Raw genomic sequence first — 14,581 nt, forward strand, 5'->3', positions numbered from 1 at the left:
AAGGAAAAGGTAAGGGAAAGAAAAGGCAGCAAGGTCAGAATCCAGATTATGGCAAATTCTGTATAAAGATCATCTGAACTATCTAGAAATGTTGTGATATCAAAGAATTATAACTGGCAATTCAAGAGACAGACACAATGCTTTCAAAGGTGTCCCAAGAATTATAGTTAGTTGGCAAAGACCAGCCATGTAAACTTGGGCATGTTGCATCTAGAAGGAATGATAATTTTATGAGTGTCCCTGTCAGCAAAAAGAAGATTTTGAATAGCCCTGTAAATGTAAGCCACATTTGTTAAAAGAAAAAGAGAAAGAGATACATGGAACTGTTCATTTATTTTTACAGAGGTTTCTTCTTTGAGTAATATTGATGTGCAATGTGTTATTAGGGTTTAGATTCTAATTTGATAGAACATTGTTAAAATTATCTTAGGCTTCCTACATTTTCTTATTAGAAGCAGCTTCCTCTTACATGTTGAAGGTATATAATCTTAGGTCAAGTGTGCTTCCCTATTTTTTGTGCAATTTCTCAGTTGGATCCCTGTTAGTGGAGGTCAGCTAGTGATATTTAAATTAGGGTTTCCCCCTCTTTACTGTTATACTTATTCCCTGCACCTGAGGAAGGAATAGGAGAAATATGTTAATTTACAACAAAGCAAATAAAGAGTATTTTCAAGTTCGCCATTAGACTATAGGTTAAACTTCCTACTTTAGTCCAGGTATAAAAAGAAGTTTAAACAATTGCCAACTGAATTTGACATCTTGTCTCACAAAGTTTAAAAAAAATCATTGAAGAGTAAGTATGTTCCTGTTTATATAGACCAGTTCCTTCACCTATATGGATTTACACTGTCTTCCATTTCTTAGCCATTTTAGGAGCAGGTAATCATGCATTTTATGAAGAAGATTCTCTGCTTGAGGGCCTCTCCAAGTCCAGCATAAAGTTTAATAGCTGAAAGTTACTAATTTGCCCATCAAATTCAGGCACACAGGTTAGTTTTCCTGAGAGAGAGAGAGAGAGAGAGACGGAGAAAAAGCTGTTTTGGTAATACCTACAGTACGTTGCCTTTTTAGATAAGAGCATGATGCTGACAATCCTTGAGATATCTCCCAAATCCTGTTAAATGAGAGTCCATGATTAGAACAGTAGTATGCAAACATTCGGTGGTCAAAATAACAAATTTGGGTTAAAACCCTTGAGAAGGGGAATCCCACTGGGCTGTTGGAAGCTCCCCCAGAATGCCACACTAGGAATTCCAAGGCAAAGCCATCAGAATCAATCATATCCAATCTGGTCGTCAGTCATGAATTACAGGAAGATGAATTACAAGGAATCCCCAATCTAACGCACAACTTGCTGTGCGCAGTCCAATGTCCCAATGGCAGAGAACATTTATTATAATCACAAACACATTTGTGGAAGCACAAATGCCTTATATAGCTAATTTGTTAAGGGAAGCAGGATGCTAAGTGCATTAGATTATTTGGTTTCCATAGAGGGGTCCTCAAGGCCTAATTGGGATTAGTGTGCACATTTCTCACTGAGCCCAGGACATCTATCACTGAAGAATCTCAACTTGCTCCGTTCCCCAGCATGCCCCCATACAACCTAACTCAAGAGCTACCTCAGTCCTCTCTTATTTGATTGCATTTTGTTTCTTTGCATTTTATTGCATGTTGTTCATACTAAAAATAGAAACAAAAACGTAAACTTAAAGATGTGTAGAAAGAGCTGGGAGAAGTGTGTTTGTGTGTGTGTGTGGGGGGGGTATTAACAAGTTTCTGAGCCAAACATATCTTAGCACATGGTTTACATTACAGCCCTGTGTATGAAGGCTTTTTAGACCACCACAAAATGCAGGTGGAAGCGTGAGTCTGGGAGCCATTGAAGTCCAAATGCTGAGCCTCAAACTTTCCCAGTGTATCACAATTACAGAAACATCTGTGCTTAAATAACTTTGTGTGCTGATCTGCTGTGAAAATGTAGTGCTCAGCAGCCCTCCACATTTCTAATTTCTTTCCTGGTCACAGGGTGGTCTTGCAGAGAACAGCAGCGGCAGCCGCTTCAGAGCCTCCAATAGTTCAGATGCCTTGGACTTTGTTATCCGTGCATGGTTATTTACCACAGTTACAGACAAGGAAAATAAAACTGAAAAATGCAGTAGCAATACACAGCTGAAATCTGTAAAAGGCTAAGGACAAGTTGCAGTCACCTTTTCTGCTCTTGGCATTTCATATTGGTTTTATTGTATCCTATTGTTAGCTCGGTCAAGAGTCTGCTTCTCAAGAGGATTGCTGATTTCTCCACAGCTTCCATTTTCAGTAGCTAAGAATCAATACGCTGCCCCATCTCTGAAGCTCTTACAGCCTCACCAAACTGGCTTTTCTATGAAGTCTAGCCATCTGTGAGGAAGGTAATAGTCTGTTCCAAACAATGGGACTTCCAGAGCTTAGTGAATGGACAGCTGAACAGCCTCCAGACTTAGAAAGCTTTCTGAGCAGTATGAGTGAGTTTAGAGACTGAGGTAAAGTGAAGACTTTAATCTGCTAATTCTGGGCCCTGATCAGCTGCCTCTTTCAGTGTCAAGTGACAGCCTCTTAACATAGCAGTACTCCTTCTGTATCCCCCATGAAGAATTATCTGTGCTGATGCTAATAATGCCTTTCCATAATACTCAGTGGCCAACTCATGAGAGCAAATGTCTTTGTTGCCCTATAGGAGGCACAGAGCATATATCTGAGTCACACTTGTGAGATGGGTGGCTATACAAATTTAATAAATAAATATCCAAGTTTTGTCATGGGTGCTGACAATTATGTTTTAAATGTCAGCATCCAGTGAAAAATGCAACTGAAACTTGAAGTTAAACTTGAAGTTGAATTGACTGGAGAACTCTCAAATCAATGTAGTCTAGGACAACTTAGGTAAAGGTAAAGGTAAAGGTTTCCCTTGACGTAAAGTCCAGTCGAGTCCGACCCTAGGGGGCGGTGCTCATCTCCATTTCTAAGCCTTGGAGCCGGCGTTGTCCATAGGACACTTCCGGGTCATGTGGCCAGCATGACGACTCGGAACGCCGTTACCTTCCCGCCGAAGTGGTACCTATTGATCTACTCACATTTGCATGTTTTCGAACTGCTAGGTGAGCAGGAGCTGGGACTAGCAACGGGAGCTCACCCCGCTGCCAAACCTAATTTCAGTTCTGGTTCTATTCAACTATAAGACAAAAGGGGGACGGAGGGGGAGGAAGAAGAGCACATGGACTTAAGCACTCGATTACTTCTCATTATAAGCACTTTCCTCTTCCTCCTCTTCCAGACCAGCTTTATTTCCTTCCAGGAAACTCTCCCTGAATTAGAACTGACTCCACTGCTCCATGTGGTCCTGAAAATTTATGGGTTGCCACATAAGGAAGCTGTCTTTGAGCAGGAGCTGTGAATCCAGGAGAACCAGCAGAGTGAGCACCAAGTCCAAATGGAGCATTACCACCTCATTCACAACTGAAGATGGAAACACTCCAACTCCAGATCCAGGGGACCCAGAACCCAGAACTAATTAGTCTTGGCAGAGTTGAGCACATGTTCTTCCCCATTCAGACCTCACAGCCTCCAGACACTGGGACAAAACCTTGACACTTCACTTGGAGAGGCAGGGGCAAAGCATATTGATGATATCTCATCCTGTACTAACAGATTATCTCACTCAGTAACTTCATGTAGATATTGAAAAAGAGGGAGGAGAGGAAGGAAGCACCCCACAAAGCAGTGGCCCAAGGCTTGACTGCTCCCTTCTCACCAATACTGACTGGGATTGGCCTCAGAAGAAGGAGGAGAACCATCACAAAATGGAGCCTCCAACTCCTTACCCTCTCTGCCAGTCCAGAAGGATACTATGGTTGATGGTATCAAAGGCTGATAAAGAGGGCCAGAATGGATGCACCACCTCCTCCATCAGAAGCTCACTGCAGGTAATCAACAAGCATGACCAAACCCATCTCAATATTATACCCCAGTCTGAATCCTGACTGGAAAGAGTCCAGATCACCCACTTTGTACAGGGCCCACTGAAGCTGAAGGCTGACCACTTTCTCAACAACCTTCCCTAGAAATGCAAAGTTGGAGACTTTCCACTTCCTCAGGACTAACAGGCTGAAACTCATGCCAGATAACATCACAAGACCATGCCTCAGTCAGCTCTATAGGACCTGCCCAGCTGAAATATTAGGACTTCTTGGATGCTTCTCAGACACTTTGTTTACAACTATTGACCCTTCTTGTTCTATGTAGCTTCAGAGGCTTAGGCATGTTAAAAGCATAAAGAACTGCCTAATGCTGCTAAGTCAGACTATTTTCCCAAGTCCTCCTACCTTGCTATACAGACTGAAAATTCCACAGGTAAAATTGTGAATGTTTCCATAACAAGTTCTCTGGTGAAATTGTGGACCTTTCCTTTTTTTTTTTTAAATTGTTCCTATGGAAATTACCTAAAAGCAGGAAAATAGTAGGCTTGGGACAGAAGGCTTGGGGTGGTGGGTAAAGGAAAATCTACAAGAAGGAGGAAGGGAAGGGAATATTCCTCTGTTTATGTGTGTGCCTGTGGACTCATGAGGGCAAGTATAGCAAGGAAGCAAATAAACCACAAACCTCTTCCTGACAATTGTAAAATAGGAGGAGGAAAAAAAACAAGTCCCTCCTTCTCATCCAGTCTGGATGCACTTTTCGTTCTCCTGGACTAGAGTTCACTAGTTTTCCTAGTGGGGCTTGTAAAGCCAACCAGTGAAAGACATCATCTTTTGGGGCTAAACACGCTAGCTGGGGAAAATTGATGAGAGTTTGCCATTTTCCCCTTTCAGCTCAAACAACAGCAAAACCCATGCAAGGATGATGTGGCTTCTATTCCAATGGTCCACCAGTGTTCACCGTGAGCAAGGAGGAGGTTGGACCTGATGAGTTCTAAGATCCTTCCAATGATTCTGATCCTATGCCCACTGGATGTTGTTTGCTCATATAAATGGAAACCACAAATCTTCAAAGACCCAGCCAGTGAAAGGAAAGCACTTGGAGATTGCTTTCCCAGCAGAAGTAGAAGGGATAAAAAAGCAGCAGAATTCACCTTCAAGATGACCATCTGACCAGCATGGATGCCAATGCTTGAAATCTAGCAATGATTTCTTAAGCATATTTCCAGCAAGTATCAGCTTAAGGCTGTCATGTGGAATTGCTCTTAGACAAATCGGACTTATTGATGTGGAACTATTAGCAGATATTGATGATCATGTGGGGAGCCAGTGCCTGGATCTATAGGATCTTTCAGTTCTAGTGTTTGGTTCTTCCATTTACAGTAGATGGGAGAAGAGTAACGCATGCCTCCATAGATAAATAAGTCACACCAAGAGTTGTCTGCACGGTTCCTGTCCCCCCAAAAACTCAACAAACGGTCAGTAGATTTATGATGTTGTAAAAACAACACTCGTCAGGAATAACATTCCTTTTCCCAATGATTCCATTCATCTAACTACAAAGTGAATTGTGATAAACATGGTATGGAGTAGTGGGGAAAGGGAGAGAGCATTCACTTAGCAGGGATTTAGGCAAGTCCCTGCAAGCACACTGCCACTTGGGCTCTTCTCCCACATACTCAGGCTCACACATGCTGCTCCAAACCCTCCACCGTGCTGCTCAGAACAAACACTGGATATGATGGACAAACATGGCAAGGCCAGATGTATCCATTATAACCAGCATGAGATCCTACCCCCCTCAACCCCCGCCTCCTCCTCCCTATACGTTTGATCGCAAGGAGCGTTGTCGCTTCTGAGAATCCAAGTGTCTCCGATGGAGACACAGCAGTAGGCTGTGAGTACAAAAGGAAGAGATGCTGTGAGATGGGCCAGGGCCAAAGGTTCATTAACCATGGCCAAGGCTGTTGCTTGGACTACTTAAAAACTGAGCCTATATTTCAGAAATCAGATTGGTTTTGCTCCCCTTTCTTCTGTTTCTCTTCTGACAAAGACCTCCATTTTCTGTTGTTTCTTTTCACACCCAGAGACAATAAATGGCAGCATGGGAATAAGGGGCTGACCTTGGGTTTACACCCTATGACATTCTGCTGCTTCCTATGTTTTTTAGGAAACATTCTTAAATAGGCAGGGAGTCCATGAAAATCACAAGGTCATTTTACCATTGCTCTTTTTTCCCTTCGTTCACAAACATTCCCTTTGCAAACGGGTTAGAACCTTCCAGAGTATTTACACAGCTTTGGGGAAAATGTTTTATTAATACATTTTTGCTGTCATTGTTTTTAAATTTAGATTGGTAGGTTCATAATCCTACCTTCCAACTGTCCCAGATACCCCAGGCTCATAGTGACTCTCTAATGGCAATCTGGGTCTTTTTTGGGACAACAGAATTCCCTCTTTTCTCTCTACTTACTGGACAGAGGAGAAGTAATAATAGTGGAAGTATTGGTCATTGTCATCCTAACCTGATGATGATGATGGTGGTAGTGGGTTTGGGGTTCACTTCCATTAAACTTCAAGCAAAGTCCGCATGAGCTAAAGCAGCTCCTGCTTCTAAAAAGTGGAGTAGAGCCACTAGCTTGCTTCACTTTGCTCATAGAAATTTGCTTCTATGCATCTTTAAGGTAAAGGTAAAGGTTTCCCTTGACGTAAAGTCCAGTCGAATCCGACTCTAGGGGGCGGTGCTCATCTCCGTTTCTAAGCCTTGGAGCCGGCGTTGTCATAGACACTTCCGGGTCATGTGGCCAGCATGACGACTCGGAACGCCGTTACCTTCCCGCCGAAGCGGTACCTATTGATCTACTCACATTTGCATGTTTTCGAACTGCTAGGTGAGCAGGAGCTGGGACTAGCAACGGGAGCTCACCCCGCCGCGCGGTTTCGAACCGCCGACCTTCCGATCGACAGCTCAGCGGTTTAACCCGCAGCGCCACCGCGTCCCTATGCATCTTTATTCATAGATAATATATTTTTTGAAAATATACCTTTGTTTTAAACAAAATAAAAGGATTATAATAAGACTTAAAAAATAATAAAAAACCAAGCACAGAGTACTGCTGAGGTACTTTTTAAAAGAGTGTGACGATCCCAGTACCAAGATCCTAACTTAGAAATTCTCCAGACAGTCCATCAGAAAGCTCAAAGAATTCTTTATTAAGGATCCGATTAACACAGGATAGTAATCAAAGCTCCAAGTGAGGATTTGGCGCCAAGACATTCAAAGTGATTCTTTCCTTCCTCTGATCTCATCCTTCTTCCCTGTCTCGCAAACAAGCTGTTTCTCACTCCTGAGTTCCCCCCTCCCATCTTGGCAGTTCGTTAGAGTGATTAACAACCCAGGTGCCTTATCAGCAGCAGAGCATCCTTGGGTGAAATGCCTGAGGCAAAGGAATGTGGAGCTAACACAGGTTGGTTCTCTAGGAATGCGGTGCATGTGTGAAGCCAGCTAATGTGTGTAGAAACCTCTAATGGCAGGCGAACCAAGAGAAGAGAGGCTGACAAAGAGGGAAATTAATATATATCTCTATCCATCCATCTATCTTTGTATATCTGTGTACACTGTATCATTGTTAAATAAAGTTATTTTTAACAAAAAGTAAAAAGAAAAAACTGCATGCATAGAACCCATTTTCTCAGAGGCAAGTCATGGTTATGATTGGGATTGGGATTGGGATTATGATTATTTCCCAACAGGAAAATGAGGAGAACTCCCATGCCAATTGTTCCAACCTTTCTTCCCAAAGAATTAGATTTATCCTGGAAATCAATAGAGAGGAAAAGAAGGGATTTATTTAAGGGGGGTCCTTTCAGGAAATCTGTGATGGGTCCTACTGGGAGCCTACAGTGTGGCAGCTGTTCCCAGTTGCTGGGTATTGAAGGATGCCTGTACATCTCACTAGGATTTCATATTTATTGCTCTCATATTTCATGAAAAAAGTCAAAAGTAATAGAGTTTATTTTAGGGGGGGAAAGCTATAGGAAAATATGTTTATGTGGTTTGTGGCCCAACCAGAAAGTAGAGATAATGATCACATGGTCATGTAAAAAAGAAGGGTAGAAAAGCAGAAATCCCCTAGAAGGATTAAAATAAATGTTGCTGATTTTATATTTGGCAGATTCTTAGGAAAAATGCTCTCAATGGGAACAGTCTTTTTCACTGCTGCCTATTTGCTGCCTCCTTCTGGGACAAGTCCCCCGAGTAGTTGCTTCCAGTCCTTTAGAGTCAGGAGCACTGTGAAACCAAGGAAGGTGCCAGAGGATGGAAATGGCACCATCCTGATTATTGGCAGCTACCCGTATGTCAGAATAATACTTGACTATGAAATGAAATGAAATGAAATGAAATGGAATGAAATGAAATGAAAGAAATGTACTATATTTCATTCTTCACTCGACCATGGCACTAGGGAGGGTGTAGGATGCTACAGTTGTGCACCCCCCCAAATGGAGAAAGTAAATAAATGAGCAAGCAATAACTACTGCCTTACAAATACCATCTGTGAGATCTATACTAACTTCCCCAACCTGTTGATATCCAAATGCCCTTGGATTACAACTCTCTAGCTGGCACACTGAGCGATGTAATTCCCCATGATTGCAACGTGATAGGTTGGGAAAGGAGAACTTGTGCATGCCATGTGCAGTGGATGCCCACATATGCCTCAGAAGTTTGCTATAGTGAATTCTCATATTATTACAGCATGCACATTTGGAACTAGCTTTCATTAGAACAGTAACTGTGAGAGGAAGGGTTTACTTCAGCCAATCAGAATTGATTCTAGTCTCCTCAACTGGAATGATGCAAAGAACAGGTTCTTAATTACTACATGCAATCATGCAACTGGGATGATTTATCTGTCCTCCAGGCTTCTGAGGGGACATTTAGATGCTGCCAGCTCAGTGGATGAACTGACATGGGAAACTACTGCAGATTCCATTTTCCAGTAGAGCCTATGTATTACCAAAGAGCCATGGGCTGGAAAAATTATAACCTACAAATGGAAAATTGAAAAATATTGAAATCTGACCAAGAAGTTGGAGACTAACATGCCTCTTGGAATGACTCCTGTGCTGGCAGTGGCAGAAGCAACTGGGCAATACTCCCAGTTGCCTATTAATCTCTAGTCAAGAAGCTCATACCGGAGGGCCACTTCTGTATTGGGAAAATAAAACAGCATTTTATAAACTCAAATTTCATATTAATCCTGAAGGGTTTAAGCTCTTATTGGGCTTGTTCAGGACTGTCTATCCAATTTATTACAGAATTAAAGAAATGAGAAGTGAACCAAGAGTCCTAGTGGAGAGAATGAAAAGAATATGATACAAGTGTACATTGTTCAGTCTTCTTAGGGCCAGCCTTACTCTTAGTCAGAGTTAGGTATCCATCTGAGGCAACAGATTTTGGAAGAGCTCAGGAGACTGAAGGAAAGAATTATGAATGGAATGTGGATTGACTTGTACTCTTTAAACTAGCTTTTCCCTCTCAGCTTTGGTAGAAAAACTGTCTTTGTGCTATATTTAAGCACAATTCAACATCCAGTCCAGTCAGTTTTTGTACATGGAATGGGAAATTACCCTCTTGCACTCCATCGCAGGGAGTAAAATGACTTTAGGTCATAAGCTTTGGTTAAACATTGGCTTTTGATATTGTCAACGTGGTATCCTTCTGGACTGTCTGCAAGGGATTGAAGGGGGGGGCACTGTTTTGCAGTGGTTCTCCATCTTCCTGAAGATATAGTTCCAGTTAAGTGGGGGGAGATCATTCTGCCTGAAAGCCCCTACTTATCACTTCTTTTTAACATCTACATGAAACCACTGGGGCAGTTTTCCATTGGCATGGAGTCTAATATCATCAGTATCCTGAGAGTACCCAGCTATACATCTCAGCCTCGGGCCAGACAGGCAATGTGGTAGAAGTGTTTACCCGCTGCCTGGAGGATGTAAGCTCTGGATGGGGAGGAACAGACTCAGACTGAATCCCTCTAAGATCCAATTTGGATTTGTAGATCTAACCCACTGTGGGTTTGCAATTTAGGGGTCTTCCTAGACTGAGTTCCTGCTCAATGAACAGGTGGCAGCTGGGGATAGAGGGCTTTCACATTATTGCATTTTTACCAGTTGCAGCCATTCCTGGATGAAGAAGCCATACTCACAGTTGCTCATGCCCTAGTTATTCCCATTTGGATTACTGTAATGCACTCTACATTGGGTTGCCCTTGAAGAATATTGAGAAGCTACAGCTGGTACAGAATGTGACTGCCCAGACAGTGGTGGGTATATCCTGGTTTACAGATGGAGAAAACCCAGTGTTTCCTGCTAGAAAGATCTTTTGTGCCCCTATGGCATTATCAGCAATCAGCAGTGGATTTATGCAAGTAGGCAAAAAGTCTAGCTACCCTGCAAGCACTGGAAACCAGCTTCTTTTCTTCATCTGCATTGCAAGACAAATGTGCTTCTCAGCAGACTACTCCACAGCTTTGCTTCTTGATTGGAGAGGTTGACTGCCAGCTGTCCCCTAGCCTCCTAGCTTGTTCCTCAGCCAGCAGTCACTCTCTCCTGAAAGCGAAGTTCATGAGAGCAACAGGGAAGTAAAATGGGTTGGGTATATGGCATGTTATAAAGGCTTTCAGATCATGTGAATTGTGGTGTGTCATGGTTCCATTTTAGACTGAATAGCATGGGAATGGTTTCACATATCCATGGGTCTGACTTTAAGAAAAGCACTGTATTGTATAGGAAGGAAAGAAGAAAGAGAGGGAGGGGAGGGGAGGGGAGGGAAGAAGGTTAAATACTATGACAAACTGTTATAGCCTGCTTGCTGGTGCTCCCATTACCTACCACTCCCTGGTAATCATTTGGGCACCACAATGAAAACTCTGGAAATAGGCCTGATTGAAAGTTACACTTTCAGACCTCAACCGCTCTGAAGTCCATTCCAAAGGTGTGGGGGAGGGGGAGGGGGAGAGAAATCCAGCTTGCCATATAAGGACTGTGTTGATATTGGATTTTTTCCCCTCCTTCTCACTCTGCTGCCATGATCAATTCCATCCTGAGCCAGGAGCGACCATATACCCAGGTGAGTCTGTTTATCCACCTGCTTCACTGGCTTCTTTTCTGCTTTGTTTACAGCCATTGTTGTTTGTGCAGCTGTCCAAATTTGCTGCATGGGTTAGCTTCATTCCTTCCAGATCGAGGCAGTTACTGCAAATCTGCTTTTCTCTGGAGAAAAAAGAAAATCTTTGAAAGGGGCAGGCACATCATTGCTCCTCCGGTGAAAAAGAAAAAAACCTTCAAACCATGGAGAATACGCATAATTTTAGGTACTGGCTCTCTTATAAAAATATGAGCTTGTTGCCAATTTGGTAGCTGTTCTAAATGAACATAGAGAAAGTTGATCAAATCTTATTGGTCAATACTGCAAACTTCTAAGCTGTAATAATCTGTGAGAAGGACAAGCTCTGGTTTTCAGACTGAAGGAACAACTAAGAGGTATATAGTCACTGTCTCAACTAAAGTTCAGAACTGAGCAGGAAGGGGTGCTGTGCAAATTCCTCAGACTAAGAACCACCTTCTCTGAAGTTTGGGCTCAACTCATAATCAGTTCAGGCCTAATGCCCCCACCGGTTCACAAAATTGCCCAGTTTTCACTCTTCTTGAAATTTAACTAACAACAGCTGGAGTCATCAGAGTGGCTGTTGCCGCAAACTTCAGTAGATGCAGGTACTTCTCATACACTTTATTGATAAATAACACGTGCTTTGACAGTGAGAAGACTAAATAAACATTTTCCTTGGTGGAGTTGAAGCTTATTTTGGGCAGTGCATTTAGTCAGGCAGCTTCTTCTGCAATCTAAAGTCTTCCATTCCTGAAAAGTTCTATGACATGGTAATGTTTTGAGGAGACCAGGTGAAAGGTAAGACATGGAATGGACAGTGGACTTTTCAGAAGATAAAACAAAAGCCCTGTTTTTAAAAAGAAAAAAAAAAAAAGCCCTGTTCTGTAGAATTAGAAACCAATCACTCGATCAATCAATCATTTGAGGGAGTTGGGGGGAACAGGCCTGGTACTGAACATTTAATTCCTGATTCCTTTCCCACCTCATTCTAAGTCAGTTTATTTCTGATTTTGAACAAGCTCCAAGGGGGCTGGATGTAAAGATTAGTCTGGAAAGTGTAACACAGATGAATTTAAAAAAGAACACGCTTGTTCCCTATCAAGTGTGTCTATTTTTAATGCACTACAGTAAATTAGGTTTGTGCCACTTTCAAATCTCAAGCAGCCTTTGTCAAGAGAATAAAATATCCATTAAAAAGATATTTTTAATGCTTATCAGAGAAACGTTTGTGAGCCAAATACACAATATTCTGCTAAGTACAGAAATGCAATGGCGTTACTTTGATCTCTTCACTGTTTTCCAGTTTGGTTGGTAGCCAGAGGTCAATGTATACTGTCTCTTTACAGATTACTAGGGAAAGAAAGAAATGAATGAGTCTGAATATTTTACTCTTTCACATCTCACTTACACCAGCTCTGCATGTTTGGCTCCAAATACATCAGTGATTTACAACTGTTGTAAGTGACATCCAAAACAGGCTTTTAGGCAGGAACATAGAAGCAGTAGTTGAAAAGGAAGTTAAGCATGTCTCTGCTTTAAAAAGGGAAGAAAGAGATTTGAAGGTCCTAATAGTTAAACTAAAGCTGAGGTTTATTTAATTAAAGCATTATGGAAGACCTCAAACTCCTAATCCCATGTTAAGATGCTGAATTTCTGAATGTTGCAAGACAATAGCCTTGTATTCCTCTGGCTGAATTATTGGTGGGACAACAAACTCAACTTATTTGAGCTGACAAATGTCCTAGGCCTATGTCTAGGGAGACCCAGGACATAGGCATAGGATTAGATTCACAATCTGGAACATGAATGGCTGGGAAATTTTAGTTGAAGCATATATAGTTTCACACTCTGCCAAATACAGCTGGCCCAGAACTGGCATGCTTTAACTGAAACTTCAGGAAGCCATGAAACATGAGTATCATTAGGACTACCATCACTAGGGTGCAAAAATGCAGACACCCAGTAGATGGCAACAAAGAATTTTTTGTCTATTTTTGCTGCCACCTAGTAGTCATCTGGATTTTTACAGTCACAATTTGGTAGCCATAAGTATGATTTGATCAGGATAATGAGTGGCCACAGAAAGTACTTCAAGGTGCATGGGCTTTCAAAAGGTGAAGTCACTGAATGAAGAAGTTGATTGGAGTAGACTTTGATTAGAGTAGAACAGGAAGGAAGATTCTCAGGAACTATTTCAGATCTTCAGGCTGCTGAAGTGGAGGTAGAACTCCCTCTGGTTCATGGTTATAGAGGAATTTCAGTGAAAAACAGCTTTTCAGTTTCTTCCTGTGAACGTTCAGAAGCATCAAGAAAGTGAAATCCCAAAGTGCACTGCAGATGGATTGTTACGCCTTGCATGTTCTGAGTCAGTATTGCTTCTTTAGTAGCACTTCTTAAAAAAAAAAAAAACTTCTAGACTGTCTTTGGAACACTGAAATAGATCATCATTAAGTTTCCCCTCTCTTGTTGTTTCTGTAGTGGTGCCCTTCCTCCTCTCCTTCCTTAAGCACAATTGAGCCAGCATAGTTTGGCACTGCCTTCTTAACCACATGAAACACTTTCCCTGAGCTTTTGTGATTTAGGTCAGATTGAATGGATAGAAAGTCCATGTTCATAAACCCTTTCCATGAGTCCTTTTCTTTTTCTTTTTTGCAAAACAGCAAGAACCATGAGTCTTTGTTTCCTTTTCTAGCTTTCTCCGTTCAACAGCATGATTGTTTCCAGATTACTTCAGTTTGCTTCATGAAATCCATAAAACTAATTTTCTTTCTCAACCCCTTTTTTTATCCAGGGCTGTGATGAAAAGTTAACCTTTTTGCTTCTTTTTTCTGGTCTGAGTGTGTGCAGGGCCAGGACAGTAGTATCAGGCAGCTGATAAGCATCATGGTTTTCACCAGCCATCCAGATCTCCTGGTCTCCCTGCTATCACTCCAAGGAGACTAGGCTCCCTCCAAGCATACAAGCAATCCAGAGACAGGAGACAGAAGGGCATCCTTCATTTGCCTTAGGGACAGTCTCTCAATGGGGGTTCAAACTAGGAATACCAGATCCAGTCTGTGAAAATCTGGATAACCACAAGGTGACCACAAAGAGGAGATGTTCTGTATTTGTTTGCTGCCATCTAGCAGCTGCCTGGATTTCCACAGACCAGATCTGATTCTCCTAATGATCAAACTGGGTTCAGACAGAAAGGACAATCAGGGCAGAAGTGCGAGAGAGGCTGGCCAATTTATGGAGGGCTGCCACCAGCCATAATCTGCTCAGAACCAAAAATCAACACTGAACATAGAATCAATATTTGGATACATAGGAAATGTCATTTGGAATAGCAATAATACTTCATCGATTTGTTTCAAATGTTTCTGTAAGTTATTTCCAGATATTGGCAAACCACTGCAAGTGGTTTACAATGAAAAGAAAATTCTCAAAATTCATAAAGTAAAAACTAGTAAAA

At 41.9% G+C, this 14,581-nt stretch overlaps 1 long non-coding RNA gene across 1 annotated transcript; it reads right to left on the reverse strand.

The window, feature by feature from the left end:
- Positions 1 to 328: 328 nt before the first annotated feature.
- On the reverse strand, positions 329 to 10,469 carry LOC134488888 (uncharacterized). The gene is made up of 4 exons (XR_010067058.1): positions 10,409 to 10,469; positions 9,041 to 9,165; positions 1,054 to 1,114; positions 329 to 612 (listed from the first exon to the last, which is right to left on the reverse strand). It is a non-coding gene; the product is annotated as an uncharacterized LOC134488888 (long non-coding RNA).
- Positions 10,470 to 14,581: the final 4,112 nt, after the last annotated feature.

This window comes from Candoia aspera, chromosome 1 (genome assembly GCF_035149785.1).
Source record: "Candoia aspera isolate rCanAsp1 chromosome 1, rCanAsp1.hap2, whole genome shotgun sequence".
Lineage (NCBI taxonomy): Eukaryota > Metazoa > Chordata > Lepidosauria > Squamata > Boidae > Candoia > Candoia aspera.